The sequence below is a fragment of the Saccopteryx leptura genome, chromosome 5 (assembly GCF_036850995.1).
Source record: "Saccopteryx leptura isolate mSacLep1 chromosome 5, mSacLep1_pri_phased_curated, whole genome shotgun sequence".
NCBI classification, from domain to species: domain Eukaryota; kingdom Metazoa; phylum Chordata; class Mammalia; order Chiroptera; family Emballonuridae; genus Saccopteryx; species Saccopteryx leptura.
This window is the reverse complement of record NC_089507.1, coordinates 193,399,045-193,412,862: the sequence shown is the minus strand read 5'-3', so window position 1 is coordinate 193,412,862 and position 13,818 is coordinate 193,399,045. Positions and strand designations below refer to the sequence as shown.

Here is a 13,818-nt window from a genome sequence, read left to right as displayed (position 1 = left end):
CATCTTTGCATGCCAACACAAGAGAACAAAGACAGACTCTCCCCCGAAGAGTTATGTTAAAGCAAGCTGGGGAAGGAAGGAAGGAAGAACCCTTAAGTGAGTTTTAACTAAGCACACCAGAAGGTCTGTTTATATTATTGAATCAAACTCCTTTTTTTTTCCCCCTTCTGCTATATAGGAGATGAGAATCTAAAAGGAAGATCTAGTGAGTTATAGAGAAATAAGGAAGCTTAAATGAGATCTGTCAGCTGATTTCTCAACAGAAACTTGGCAGGCTGGAAGGAATTGGCCAGAAATACAGTATTCAAAGTAACGCAAAGCAAGAACCTACAACCAAGATTACCCAGAAAAGCTATCATTTGGAATTGAAGGGCACATAAAGAGCCTCTCAGAAAAGAAGAAGCCAGAGGAGTTCATCACCACCAACCAGCATTACATGAAATGTTAACGGGTCTTCTTTAAGACGAAGAAGGAAGAAAAAATAAAAAAAATATATATGAATAATAAAATGATAATAAATACATATCTATCAATAATTGCATCTAAAAAACAAAGCACATGAACGAGCAGAACAGAAACAGACTCATAGACACAGAGAACATTTTAATGGTGGCCAGATGGAAGGCGGGGGTCTGGGTGACAAGGATGAAGGGATTAAGAAGTACAAATTAGTTGTCACAGAATAGTCATGGGAATGTAAAGCACAGCACAGGAAATACAGTCAGTAATACTCTAATAAACTATGTATGGTGTCAGATGGGTAGGAGATTCATTGAGATGATCACTAAGTTATATAATGTTTAATTACTGGGGTGTATACCTGAAACTAACATAACATTGTATGTCAACTGTAATTGAAAAATAGAAATGATTTAAATAAAAAAAAATAGGCCCTGACCAGTTGGTTCAGTGGTAGAGCATTAGCCTGGCATGTAGATGTCCTCCTGGGTTCAATTCCCAGTCAGGGGACACAGGAGAAGTGACCATCTGCTTCTACACCTTCCTCCTTTCCTTTCTTTCTCTCTATGTCTCTCTTCGCCTCCCGCAGCTATGATTGTATTGGGGCAAGTTGGCACTGGGAGCTAAAGAGGCTCCATGGCCTGGTCCCACGCACTAAATCAGCTCAGTTGCCCAGCAATGGAGCAACACTCAGATGGGCAGAGCATTGCCCCATAGGGGGTTTGCCAAGTGGATCCCAGTCGGGTGGATCCCAGTATAATTGGCACTGAAGTAGGCTCAGTGACATGACCCTCAGGCCCCAAACAAGAGACCTATTTTACTAGACTTTTTCTTCTCCGGTTAAAGCTTAGACAGCGGCTGATAAAAGGAGAAAAAAGGGAGAGCAAAGGATCCAAAGTGCATGGCTTTGACTGTACATTTCCAGTCAATATCTCTCTTCACAGAAAGTATTTGGTAGGGAGCCTTAAGGCTAAACTTCCTGGGCAGTTATCCATCTAAACAAAGTGCATATAAACAGAATTTTGTAACCAAACTGCTTCAAATTAAATGGGAGATTTCATTTAATTTTTTCTAGCAATTCATTCAAGTTTCCTTAACCTCGAGGTTATATTCCATCAAAGCTTCCCTTCCATTTCTGGTTGTACTGAAATAATAATTACTTGGTGTGAAAATGTTACCCTCTCATAACACCAATTGAGTACACATTCAAAATTATATTGATCATCATTTACTAGGCAGCAGTGGTATGCAAGATGTCATGCTAGGCATGGGGAAAGATAAGAAAAATAAGAATCACAGAGCCAAAAACAGTATCAGGCAATCTCTCCTCAAACAACATCATTTGGTGGCTCAGAAATGGAAACTTAGAAAAATCAACTCATTATACCATTTGATGACAAGAAACAGAAGCCATTTCAGCCAACCTAAGTAGAGAACTTGATTTTAAAGAACCGAGTTTTTTGCACAGCTCATGGGAAAGGAGCAAGCCAGGTCCAAGATGGGCTAGAGCAGGGGCAGTCAACCTTTTTATACCTACCGCCCACTTTTGTATCTCTGTTAGTAGTAAAATTTTCTAACCGCCCAACAGTTCCACAGTAATGGCGATTTATAAAGTAGGGATGTAATTTTACTTTATAAAATTTAGAAAGCAGAGTTACAGCAAGTTAAAGCATATAATAATAATTACTTACCAAGTACTTTATGTCGGATTTTCGCTGTTTGGCAGAATAAATCTTTATAAAACAACTTACTATAGTTAAATCTATCTTTTTATTTATACTTTGGTTGCTCCGCTACCGCCCACCATGAAAGCTAGAACGCCCCCTAGTGGGCAGTAGAGACCAGGTTGACTACCACTGGGCTAGAGTATAACCTACAATTCTCTCTCTCTTTCTCTCATACTCCCTCCCTCTCTTCTTCCCTGCTTCTTGTATTGCCTTCTCTCTTCATATCTGCTTCAACTCTGCCCAGAGGGCAGCTTTGATCCCAAAGTCTAGAGATCCCGCAGCCACCACCAACTCACTCATTCTTTGGGTGGCCAACAGCAGGATGGGGCCTGGATGCGAGTTGGGTCAGTGTCTCAGAAAGGGGAGGGGTGGACAGAGGGGAAAAGTGTGTGGGGTCTCTACCAAGTGGTCGCATGGTCTGATCTTCTCCTACTTGTTGGTCCTTACAACACTGGCAGCCCAGGCTCATGGCCAGGTGTGGGACCCTAGCCCCCAGACGTTCTTGAGACATCCCGGATGGCGGTTTCTCTAAATGTGCCGTGTGTTTGCATACGTTCGTGTATGCCCAGGCATTTCCCTTCTCCTGAGATGCCCGTACCCACCCCCCTCTGCTGGACCGTGTTTCCCATGGCAGTGCAGGGATGGCATGGGAGAAATTTGCTTCCCTTCGGGTGTGCCCTCTACCTTTCAGCTTCCCAATTTACATGTGCAATCTAAGGCAGTGGTCTCCAACCATTTGTGGGCCATGGACCGGTTTAATGTCAGAAAATATTTTCACGGACCGGCCTTTAGGGTGGGACGGATAAATGTATCACGTGACCGAGACAAGCGTCAAGAGTGAGTCTTAGACAAATGTAACAGAGGGAATCTGGTATTTTTTTAAAAATAAAACATCGTTCAGACTTATATATAAATAAAACAGAAATAATGTAAGTTATTTATTCTTTCTCTGTGGACCGGTACCAAATGGCCCATGGACCGGTACCGGTCTGTGGCCCGGGGTTTGGGGACCACTGATCTAAGGAACATCCACACAAACGTGGCATATGGTGCCTCACCTAACTTCCCTGGTCCAGCTAGAACTCTACCCAAAGCCTTTTCCATATTCTACAGCTGCTCTCGATGCCTGCCCAGCTTTCCAACCTTGGCTCAAGAGTCCTCTCTACTGGGGAGCCCTCCCTGCACAGCCTCTCCCCACCCACCCCACCACTTCCTCAGCGCTCTCCAGCGCCATTGCAAAAGACATCTCCCGGAGCACTTACTTAGATCAACCAGCCCAAAGGCCAGGACGGTGCCTCATGTATTAGTTCAAGTTTTTCTATGTCTGCCACAGTGTGAGTACTCAACGCATTGGGATGAAAGAAGGAAATCAGAAAATGAATCCTATCCGATTATTCGCCAGGTTACAGGCATGAACTCGGTTTTCGTACAACCCTAGGAAGAGCTACTGTTTTTATCTTAACTTTACAGATAAGGAAACAAAGCGGCACAGAGTGGCTAACTTGCCCAAGATCACAGCCAGCAGGTGCCAGAGCTGGGATATGAACCCAGGAAGTCCATCTCAAGTCCCTCTCTCAGCCCTTGTGTCTTCTGCCTCCTCAATAGCCGGGTCCAGGTAAGGGATGACGCTTTTTGCTCCTCACCCAGACTGCTAGCTTCCATTAAAACTCGGATCCAAATGGGGAACTAGAGGTCGGCATCTATCCTGGGGTGAGGAGAGAGGGCGATGCTTCCTCGCAGTCTCTGCGCGGCTGGGCACCGGAAGCAGTGGCAGCATCACCTTGGAATCTTTGGGGTGACAGGCAATGCCCACCCACTCTGGGCAAAGCTGGAGGTCAGCAGAAGTTGGCCTGTGTCCTGCCTTCTCTCCCCTGTTTCCCTTCCTACCCCATACTCCCATTTCCTCTTTCATTATGACATAGAAGTCTCTCTGTCACTCACTGATTCGTTCAACGTGCATTTAATAAACACGAACCAAGCCAGAGTGTTCTTAGCACTCAGGACAAGGTATATAAGGAGAGCCCTCGGGAAGGAAGCGACACCTGGGTTGAGTCTTGAAGACTGAGCAGAAGTTCTGTAAATGGAGAGGGACATTCCAGGCAGAGCTCAAAACAGCAAGTTCAAAGCCATGAAAAGCCCGGCCAAGTCAGAGAACAGTGTGTGGTCCAGTGTAGCTGAAACAGAAGGTGGGAGGTGAGAGGTATTTTATGTTCCACTTTTGCAGCCAAAATACAAAACTCAAGACCAGTAGAGGTCCCTGGTTCCTGCGGTGTCTCAGGCACACAGCTGTCCTGCCCCTCCTTACGTGTGTGGAGGTTGTCCAAACTGCAGGCCAGAGCGAGAGCCAACACAGTCTCTCTCATGGAGCTGCAGCGCGGCCGAGAGGAGCCAGATGGGGGAAGCTTCTTGGAAGACAGACATGATTCCTGGGCCAAGAAACTTCTGGAAGGAGCCAAGGAGGGGAGGGCAGGATAGCCAAGCCAGCGGAACCAGGCCCTCGGTCCCCTCCTGCTTCCCCAGACACTGACCCTCTGCCCAGAGCTGACCAGATCTCTGCAGTCGCAAAGCCGACGTTCAGGACTGTCACCGGTGTCACCACTTTGAGACCTTGACCTCCCCTCCTCCTGGCCTGGCCCATCCCACCCTCCCCGTACACAGAGATGAAAGTTCAGCGTGTTCTTTCCCACACTCTACCTAATCGCTTTGCTATGGAGACCTCCCAGACCCAGCACGCCTTCCTGCTGTGCCCCTGATTGAGAACAGGCCGGGGCTGCCCAGGCCTTCCAAAAACCTTAACCTCTTCCTCCCCAGACTGTGAGGACATCTTGAAGTAGCTAAGTGACTGGACAGAGAACGTAACTTCCAACATCCAGCCAACTGGCGCCTGTTCTGGTGCATACAGCGCTCAGCCAGGCAGGGAGGAGGGCATGGGAAGATGGGCACGAGATGAGGCAGGGGCCGTCAGGCCACGCCTTGCACTGCAGGCTGTCGGGTTGCATTCAAATAGCAGCGGGATGCCCTTGTAACGGATTTATTATAGTGATTGGACCTTACACCCTTGTGGGAGACGCTGGTGTGGTCCTACCTGGAAGAAGACTGTGGTAGATAAGAAAAAAGTCGCACAAAGCAGGGGAAACAATGAGGAGATCTACAAAATGCTGTTGCCTCTTTGTTCAGAGGTAAACCTGGGTTAGCCAGTGCAGGCTGAAAAAATAAGCTAGAAGCAAAGTGGGGGACAGCAAGGGTGAATGGGAACCCACGAAGACACGTAGAAACCCACAAACCACAACCTGCATCTGTCTTTCAGAGTTTGTGGGTCATCTTCAAAAGGCTGGCGCGCTAACCTCAGAGCTTCACGTGCAGGGGACCCAGCACGAGGAGCAGGAGCTGGCGGCCTGACTGGCTCGATGCCACTTATGAGGCCATCGGGCAGATCAGGGACCAGGTCGGGAGCTGCTGCAGTGGCACCCGGACCCTGCACCCATCTTCCAAAGTAACACCTGCTGCTGCTGCTTGGTGTCCCTTTCCAAATCTTGCAGAGGTTTCTCTTGTGGCCAACCCTGACCTGGACCTGTCCAGTGAAGGGCATTCCGGGAAATGTAGCTGCAGCTTAGCTTGGTTGACACTGTACGAGCTCCCACAGAGTCCCACACAGTGACCTGCGTGTAGCATAAATTGAGAGCTTTCTCTCATGCGGGTTTTGTTTAATACACCAAATGCTCTCAAATACACTTGGCATGGTTTCTGAATGCTGGCTGTTGTTTTTTTAATTGTATTTGTAGAAGTGATGGCATAAGATTTCTTTGTTCTCAATTTTTATTGCATTCCTTCTTTACTTGATAAGTGCATCTGTCATTTATTAGTTTGCAATCTGCACACTTAAACCCTTTAATGACTGTATCATTTAAAGTGCTTTGCTTGGCCCTGGCCGGTTGGCTCAGTGGTAGAGCGTCAGACTGGCGTGCAGGGGTCCCAGGTTCGATTCCCGGCCAGGGCACACAGGAGAAGCGCCCATCTGCTTCTCCACCCCTCCCCCTCTCCTTCCTCTCTGTCTCTCTCTTCCCCTCCCGCAGCAAGGCTCCATTGGAGCAAAGATGGCCCGGGTGCTGGGGATGGCTCCTTGGCCTCTGCCCCAGGTGCTAGAGTGGCTCTGGTCGCAACAGAGCGACGCCACGGAGGGGCAGAGCATCGCCCCCTGGTGGGCAGAGCGTCGCTCCTGGTGGGCGTGCTGGGTGAATCCCGGTCAGGCGCATGCGGGAGTCTGTCTGACTGTCTCTCCCGTTTCCAGCTTCAGAAAAATACAGATAAATAAATAAATAATAAAAATAAAGTGCTTTGCTTGATCTTTTAAAAATTGCACTGGGATGCCATTCAAGGCTTTTAAATGTTTTTCATATTTTTATTAACCAGTGTAAACCCCAACAGAATACACCGCATGATTTCATGCGTTTGCAGAGGAATATTTCCCGGTTAGGTGAAAAGCTATGCAGATGGCTTTGAGAAGACCTTCACAATAAGCAGCTTTACAGTGGAACATTTCATTTAGAAGCCAGGACCTTCTTTCTTCAGATTGCTGTAATCTACATTTACTCTGTTGAACTTGTATTGATCATTGGGACTCCGTTTATTTCAGGATTCTGTGTTATTCCGTTGGGACAGATGCAAGGCACAAGATACACAGCGCTGCTCCGGAACCTCGAGCTCTGATAAATACACAGAGGAGGAGCAAGCTTGGGGCTTCTTGCCGACAGAGTATCTATCTGGCAGAGCGTGGTTGCAGCAGAGAGTGTGGGTCTAGGAACAGAGGAAAACAAACTGCAAGGCCCAGGACCAGTCTCTGCACCAAGGATGAGTGGACGTCCGACGTCACCCCGGACCTCCTTTGCAATTGAAGGCTTTTAAACTGGGAATAGATGCGATCTGATTTATGCATTAAAAAAATATTGCAGCCTGGCCTGTGGTGGCACAGTGGATAAAGTATCGACCTGGGAATGCTGAGGTCGCTGGTTCAAAACCCTGGGCTTGCCTGGTTAAGGCACATATGGGAGTTGATGCTTTCTGCTCCTCCCCCTTCTCTCTCTCTCTCTCTCTGTCTCTCTTTCTAAAAAAAAACTAAATAAAGTTAAAAATAAAAAAAATTTAAAAAAATATCGCAGTGGCTACTGTTTAGAAAGAATGGATTAGCAAGGGGCATGATTCAAACATGTAAACCAGCGAAGAGGTTATTGTGGAAGTTAAGGTCATTGTGATCAAAATCATAATCACTCGGGCTACAGATGTGTATCAGTCAGTTATTGGTTGGAAGACTGGGGTTCTAAGAAAAGAAGCCGTCCTGTCTGTCCCCTGCCCACACACGTGACAAGAGGCTGCTGTGGCGTGTGTGTGTGTGTGGGGGGGGTGCGGGGATGGTCACTGCAGACATCTGAGCACAGCTATGGGACAGATGCCTAAATCCTCCCAAATGAGAGTTGTTCTCCCCCCATGTTCCCACACACCCCAGCCCCAGATGGAATGTTCTGGAAAATTTCACCCACCAAGTTACATTATTGATTAGGCAGAAACTTTCTATACAAGAAAAAAGGTGACAAATACATATGTGGTAGTTTTAGCACTTCCTTATTTTTACTGAGATCTATATGGTGACAACTACTATTTTAATGTCAAGTATAATTTGAGGAAGTACAATGCTTTATATTAGTATATGTTATTTTAATGTCAAGTATAATTTGAGGAAGTACAATGCTTTATATTAGTATAAGTTATTTTAATGTCAAATATAATATGAGGAAGTACAACGCTTTATATTAGTATCAGAAGAATAGGGACTTTTCTATTTCTTTTTTTTTTTTTTTTTTTGTATTTTTTCTGAAGCTGGAAACGGGGAGAGACAGTCAGACAGACTCCCACATGCGCCCGACCGGGATCCACCCGGCACGCCCACCAGGGGGCGATGCTCTGCCCACCAGGGGGCGATGCTCTGCCCCTCCAGAGCGTCGCTGTGCCGCGACCAGAGCCACTCTAGCGCCTGGGGCAGAGGCCAAGGAGCCATCCCCAGCGCCCGGGCCATCTTTGCTCCAATGGAGCCTTGGCTGTGGGAGGGGAAGAGAGAGACAGAGAGGAAGGAGGGGGTGGGGGTGGAGAAGCAAATGGACGCTTCTCCTATGTGCCCTGGCCGGGAATCGAACCCGGGTCCCCCACACGCCAGGCTGACGCTCTACCGCTGAGCCAACCGGCCAGAGCCATGGACTTTCCTATTTCTTAAACTGCAATATTACCGAATAGTTATAATACAATTTTCATCTTCTTTGAAAAACATTTATAGAAGTAATTTGTATTTAGATAGAAAATACAGAAAAAAAAAATAGAAAAAAGGAATAAATGTACCCTGTAAACCACACTCCCCAAAGATAATAAATAATCAGAGGTTTTGAAGTATATTTTCATTTCTTTTTCTAAGCACCTATTCACATAATTATGAAGGTATTTGTAATACAATTGAAATGTTACAAGAATATCTCTGATGAGTTATTGCCGAATAAACAAGTCTGGTATGCCCTAGCTGAACAGCTCAGCTGGAGCACCATCCCGATATCCAAAGGTTACGGGTTCGGTTCCCAGTCAGGGCGCATACAGGAACAGAATGATGTTTCTGTCTCTCTTCCTCTCTCCTTTTCTCTCTCTCTCCAATTAATAACTAAATTTAAAAAGCAAAAAGAACAAGTCTGCTAAATGGATGTAGATAGAAATGAGCTGAAGAAAGTCTAAGGAGAAGCCAACTCACCAGAACTAAAGGACTTTACTCTCAGCTCATGAGCCTTGGGGAGGAAAGTACTCAACCAAATTCACAGTAAATCTTATTACTGAAAAAACACAGACCTCTTTCTTTAGTACAAAGCAGTCAGAAAAAAAAAAGCACCAAATATGTGAAAAGATTTAATAGTCCAAAAGAAGGGCTTACTGTATTCTGAAGAATTGGAAATAATACTCCCCAATGAAACAAACGTATGAAATGGGAGAAAACTTTTAAACATAAAAGTCCCCAAGATATATTTACAGTGGGGCTTGAGAGGTGTTGCATCTTTGAAAAGATCTCACTGTGGGAGATGATTTGAAACACAATTACAAAGCCAAACTTAAAGACGCAATGTCCTGGAATAAACTGCTGAATCTGGGAACGGAACCTCCTCCAGGGCTGTGAGCACCACGAAAGGAGAGACCACGTGCTGCCTGGTGGAAGGTCGCGTGGCCACTTAGAAAGTAGTGCTTCCCCTTTCCAGACACAGGCAGAGGAAGAGCATCTCCTGCAGGAAGCTGCAGGGCAAATAAATCTGCTCAACACACTGCAAGGGGGAGAGAAAGAGAAAGACAGACTGGGCAATCGATAACAGTGGCAAAGTGTGGACGTTATGTGGATACTATTTCAAACATTTATGAGACAACTGGAAATTTGGAGACTGACTAGATATTTGATCCTTTTAAATAAATATTGTCAAAATTTGAAGATACAATAATTGGGTTTTTTTAAATCTATATTTTAGTGGTATTTTTAATACAAATACCACTAAATATTTATAATAAATTTATTTTTAAGTGAGAGGAGGGGAGATAGTGAAACATACTCTTGCATGTGTCCCAAAGGGGATCCAACCGGCAATCCCTGTCTGGGACTGATGCTCAAATCAACCAATCTATCCTCAGCGCCCGGGGCCAACACTTGAACCAATCGAGCCACTGGCTGTGAGAGAGGGAAAGGGGGAGAGGGATGGGGAGAGAAGCAGATGGTTGCTTCTCCTGTGTGCCCTGACTGGGGATTAGACTCGGGACATCCGCATATTGGGATGATGCTCTATACACTGAGCCAAACAGCCAGGGTATGAAATATTTCTATATGGAACAAGATTTGATCAAAAACAATGGGGGAGAAAGAGTTGAGAGAAGAAACAAGATTGGCCAGGAGTCGATATCTGTTAGGTTGGTAATGGGCACATGGGAGGTTAGTACATTATTCTACTTTTGTGTGTTTGAAAATGATCAAGGCCCTGGCCGGTTGGCTCAGTGGTAGAGCATCAGCCTGGCGTGTGGGAGACCCGGGTTCGATTCCCGGCCAGGGCACATAGGAGAAGCGCCCATTTGCTTCTCAACCCCCCCCTCCTTCCTCTCTGTCTCTCTCTTCCCCTCCCGCAGCCAGGGCTCCATTGGAGCAAAGATGGCCCGGGCGCTGGGGATGGCTCCTTGGCCTCTGCCCCAGGTGCTAGAGTGGCTCTGGTCGCGGCAGAGCATCGCCCCCTGGTGGGCAGAGCATTGCCCCTGGTGGGCATGCTGGGTGGATCCCGGTCGGGCGCATGCGGGAGTCTGTCTGACTGTCTCTCCCCGTTTCCAGCTTCAGAAAAATACAAAAAAAAAAAAAAAATTAAAAAAAAAAAAAAAAGAAAAGAAAATGATCAAAATAAATTCTTTTTTTTTTGTATTTTTCTGAAGTGAGAAGTGGGCAGGGGGGAGGCAGTCAGACAGACTCCAGCATGTGCCTGACCAGGATCTACCTGGCATGCCCACTAGGGGGCGATGCTCTGCCCATCTGGGGCATTGCTCCACTGCAACTGGAGCCATTCTAGCACTTGAGGTGGAGGCCATGGAGCCATCCTCAGCACCTGGGCTAACTTTGCTCTAATGGAGCCTTGGCTGCGGGAGGGGAAGAGAGAGACAGAGAGGAAGGAGAGGGGGAAGGGTGGAGAAGCAGATGGGCGTTTCTCCTGTGTGTCCTGGCCAGGAATCAAACCGGGGACTTCCACACGCCAGGCCGATGCTCTACCACTGAGCCAACCGGCTGGGGCCAAAATAAATTCTTTAAAAATTGCACTAGAAGACATGAGTGAGAGGATGGGTATTCTACAAAACCTAGCAATTGATTATTGCTCAGGAAATTGTCCCAGATCATAGAGGGAGCGGGAAAAGATAGTATGAGTGAAACTATATGAAACTTAGCAGAGAGACCGAGGAGATGCAGTGTGAATGGAAAACCAGAATTCCAGGAGGTGTGGCCAGAACTGACGGAGAACAAGCAAGAACCTTCACTAAAGAACATTTCCATTATTGGTTTCTTTTTAACCAATGAGTGATTTAGCCACATTTTATACATCTAAATATGCAGAGATTTTAAAAATGTTTTATTGCCAAGTTCCAATTTGTATATAGTCAGGGAACGTGTTCCATTTGATACCTATTTTTGAAAATTTTTGAGGTTTGCTCTAAGGCCTAAAACAAGAACACCTTAGAAACATTGCACCTTGGCTGAATAGCTCAGCTGGTTAGAGCATCATCCCATTCTGCAAAGAATGTGGGTTCAATCCCTGGTCGGGGCACATATAGGAACATGTTTGTCTCTCTTTCTCTTCCTTCCTCTAAAATCAATCAATAAAAATTAAAAAAAAATAAAAAGAAACATTCCAAGTGCTTGTGAAGAATGTGCATCCTCTAAGTGTTGGATGCAGAATTCTAAACACATCCTTCGGTCACTTCTACACCTTGCTCAGTCTTTGCCTGCCTGCCATCGAAAGGGAAGTGTAGGAATCTCCTGGCAGGTGAAATCATCAACTTCTTCCAACAGCTCTACCATTTGCACTGCATGAATTCTGAAGCTGTTTGATGGGGTGCATGGGTTTAAAAATGGACTCTGCTTTGTAAACTGAACCTATCATATCATGAACCTCTTGATCCTTAAGAGTGCTTTTTTGTCTTCGGATATATTTTGTGTGAGGATAACATGATAGCATTTACTCTCTGTGATCCCTCCCCCCATCATTTCACTTTCAATTTACCCAGCCTTACGTAAAGCAGGGCTTCTAAACACATCTGTGGTGAAGGAGCAGTAGCGCTTTGCTTTTCCTGATCCATTATAGGCTCTAAGGCTTTTGTAAAATATATTGTAAAATAATACATTAATAAAAGTCTGGAAGTTTATTTCACTAAAACTAAAGCACAAACCAGATATTTTAGTATTAGACTCAACACATGTAAATTAACTATCAAATTGCTTAGAAAATTTTTGTAAACTTTTATAAAGTTTCTACACCACCACCAACTTCTGAACACATCCAACCACAGCCACACTTTGGAACGCCAGTGTTGTAAACAGCACACATCAGGGTTTTGTCCTGCCCTCGGGTCCAACAATCCATCTTTTAACTGGCAAGTAGGTCCAGTTCTAGTTATTGGTACACTTGGGCTGGTTTCTCTCATCTCTTTAAGTCCCCTCTCTTTCCCCATCACCAAGGTGATAGGACCTTGAACTGTACTTTGAGATCATAATAGATTTTTTTCCTTTCCCTTGGTCCTCCCTTTTTTATGACCAAATGCTAGACGGTCTCCCCCATAATTCGTATGTTGAAACCTAATCCCTAATGTGATGGAATCTGGAGGTGGAGATTTTGGGAGGTGATTTTTGTCATGAGGTCAGAGCCCTGATCAATGGGTTTAGTCCTCATAAAAGACTCCAAAAAGATGGATCCTTGACCCTTCCACCATGTAAAGACACCTCGAGAAAATGGCCGTCTACGAACTGGGAAGCAGGTGCTCAGTGACACGGAGTCTGCTGGTGCCTTGACTTCCGGCCTCCAGAACTGTGAGCTATGTGTTCTTCCAAAGCCTATGGCTTTCTGTGACAGCAGGCAGAATGGACCAGGACACCAGCCTTACTGAGAAGCATCTTGCTCGCCTACCCCTCAGTTACCTCCTACGATACTTCCTAGGCACTTCTCCTATTTAAGTACTTCATCCAAAGGATGTAAATAGGCACCTATGAGTGGCTGGACATAAGTCCAAGTTCGCTTTCTTTGGTCCTAACTGCACAAAGAGGCCTGCCACTAAGAAATCTGACATCCACCTGACCAGGCGGTGGCGCAGTCGATAGAGGATTGGACTGGGATGTGGAGGACCCAGGTTCGAGACACCGTGGTCACCAGCTTGAGCGTGGGATCATCTGGTTTGAGCAAAGCTCGCCAGCTTGGACCCAAGATCGCTGGCTTGAGCAAGGGGTTACTCAGTCTGCTGAAGGTCCACAGTCAGGGCACATATAAGAAAACAATCAATGAACAACTAAGGTGTCACAACGAAAAACTGATGATTTATGCTTCTCATCTCTCTTCGTTCCTGTCTGTCTGTCCCTATCTATCCCTCTCTCTGACTCTCACTCTCTGTAAAAAAAAAAAAAGAAAAAAAAAAAAAGAAATCTGACGTCCAATGGTCCCAGCTCTTCAATCTTTGCTTCTGCTCTCTCTGGAAGCTTTCAGAATGATCTTTATCTTTTTTAATTTTTTCTTTTATTATTAAAATTTTTTTCCATTGATTTGAGAGGAAGAGAGGGAGAGAGAAGCATCAAGTTGTTGTTTCACTTAGTTTGTTCCATTTAGTTGTGTACTCATTCGATTGCTTCTCGTATGTGCCCTGACCAGGGGTCAAACCCACAACTTTGGTGCACCAGGATGATGCTCTATCCACTGAGCCACCCAGCCAGGAGTGTCTTTGTTAATCTTAAATTTTACTATACCCAGCAGTGAAGGTGAACTACACACTCTTAGTATGAAGCAACATGAATCTCACAACAGTGAGCAAAATGTGATGAGATATATATACTGTA

At 45.6% G+C, this 13,818-nt stretch overlaps 1 protein-coding gene across 1 annotated transcript in view; it reads right to left on the bottom strand.

Moving 5' to 3' along the window:
- Positions 1-3,710, bottom strand: part of RASSF2 (Ras association domain family member 2) — a 47,516-nt gene extending 43,806 nt beyond the window's left edge. Inside the window, exon 1 of the mRNA XM_066387274.1 lies at positions 3,689-3,710. The gene's annotated coding sequence lies outside the window, so the exon portion shown is untranslated. The remainder of the gene's footprint in view (positions 1-3,688) is intronic.
- Between the last annotated feature and the right edge of the window lie 10,108 nt (positions 3,711-13,818).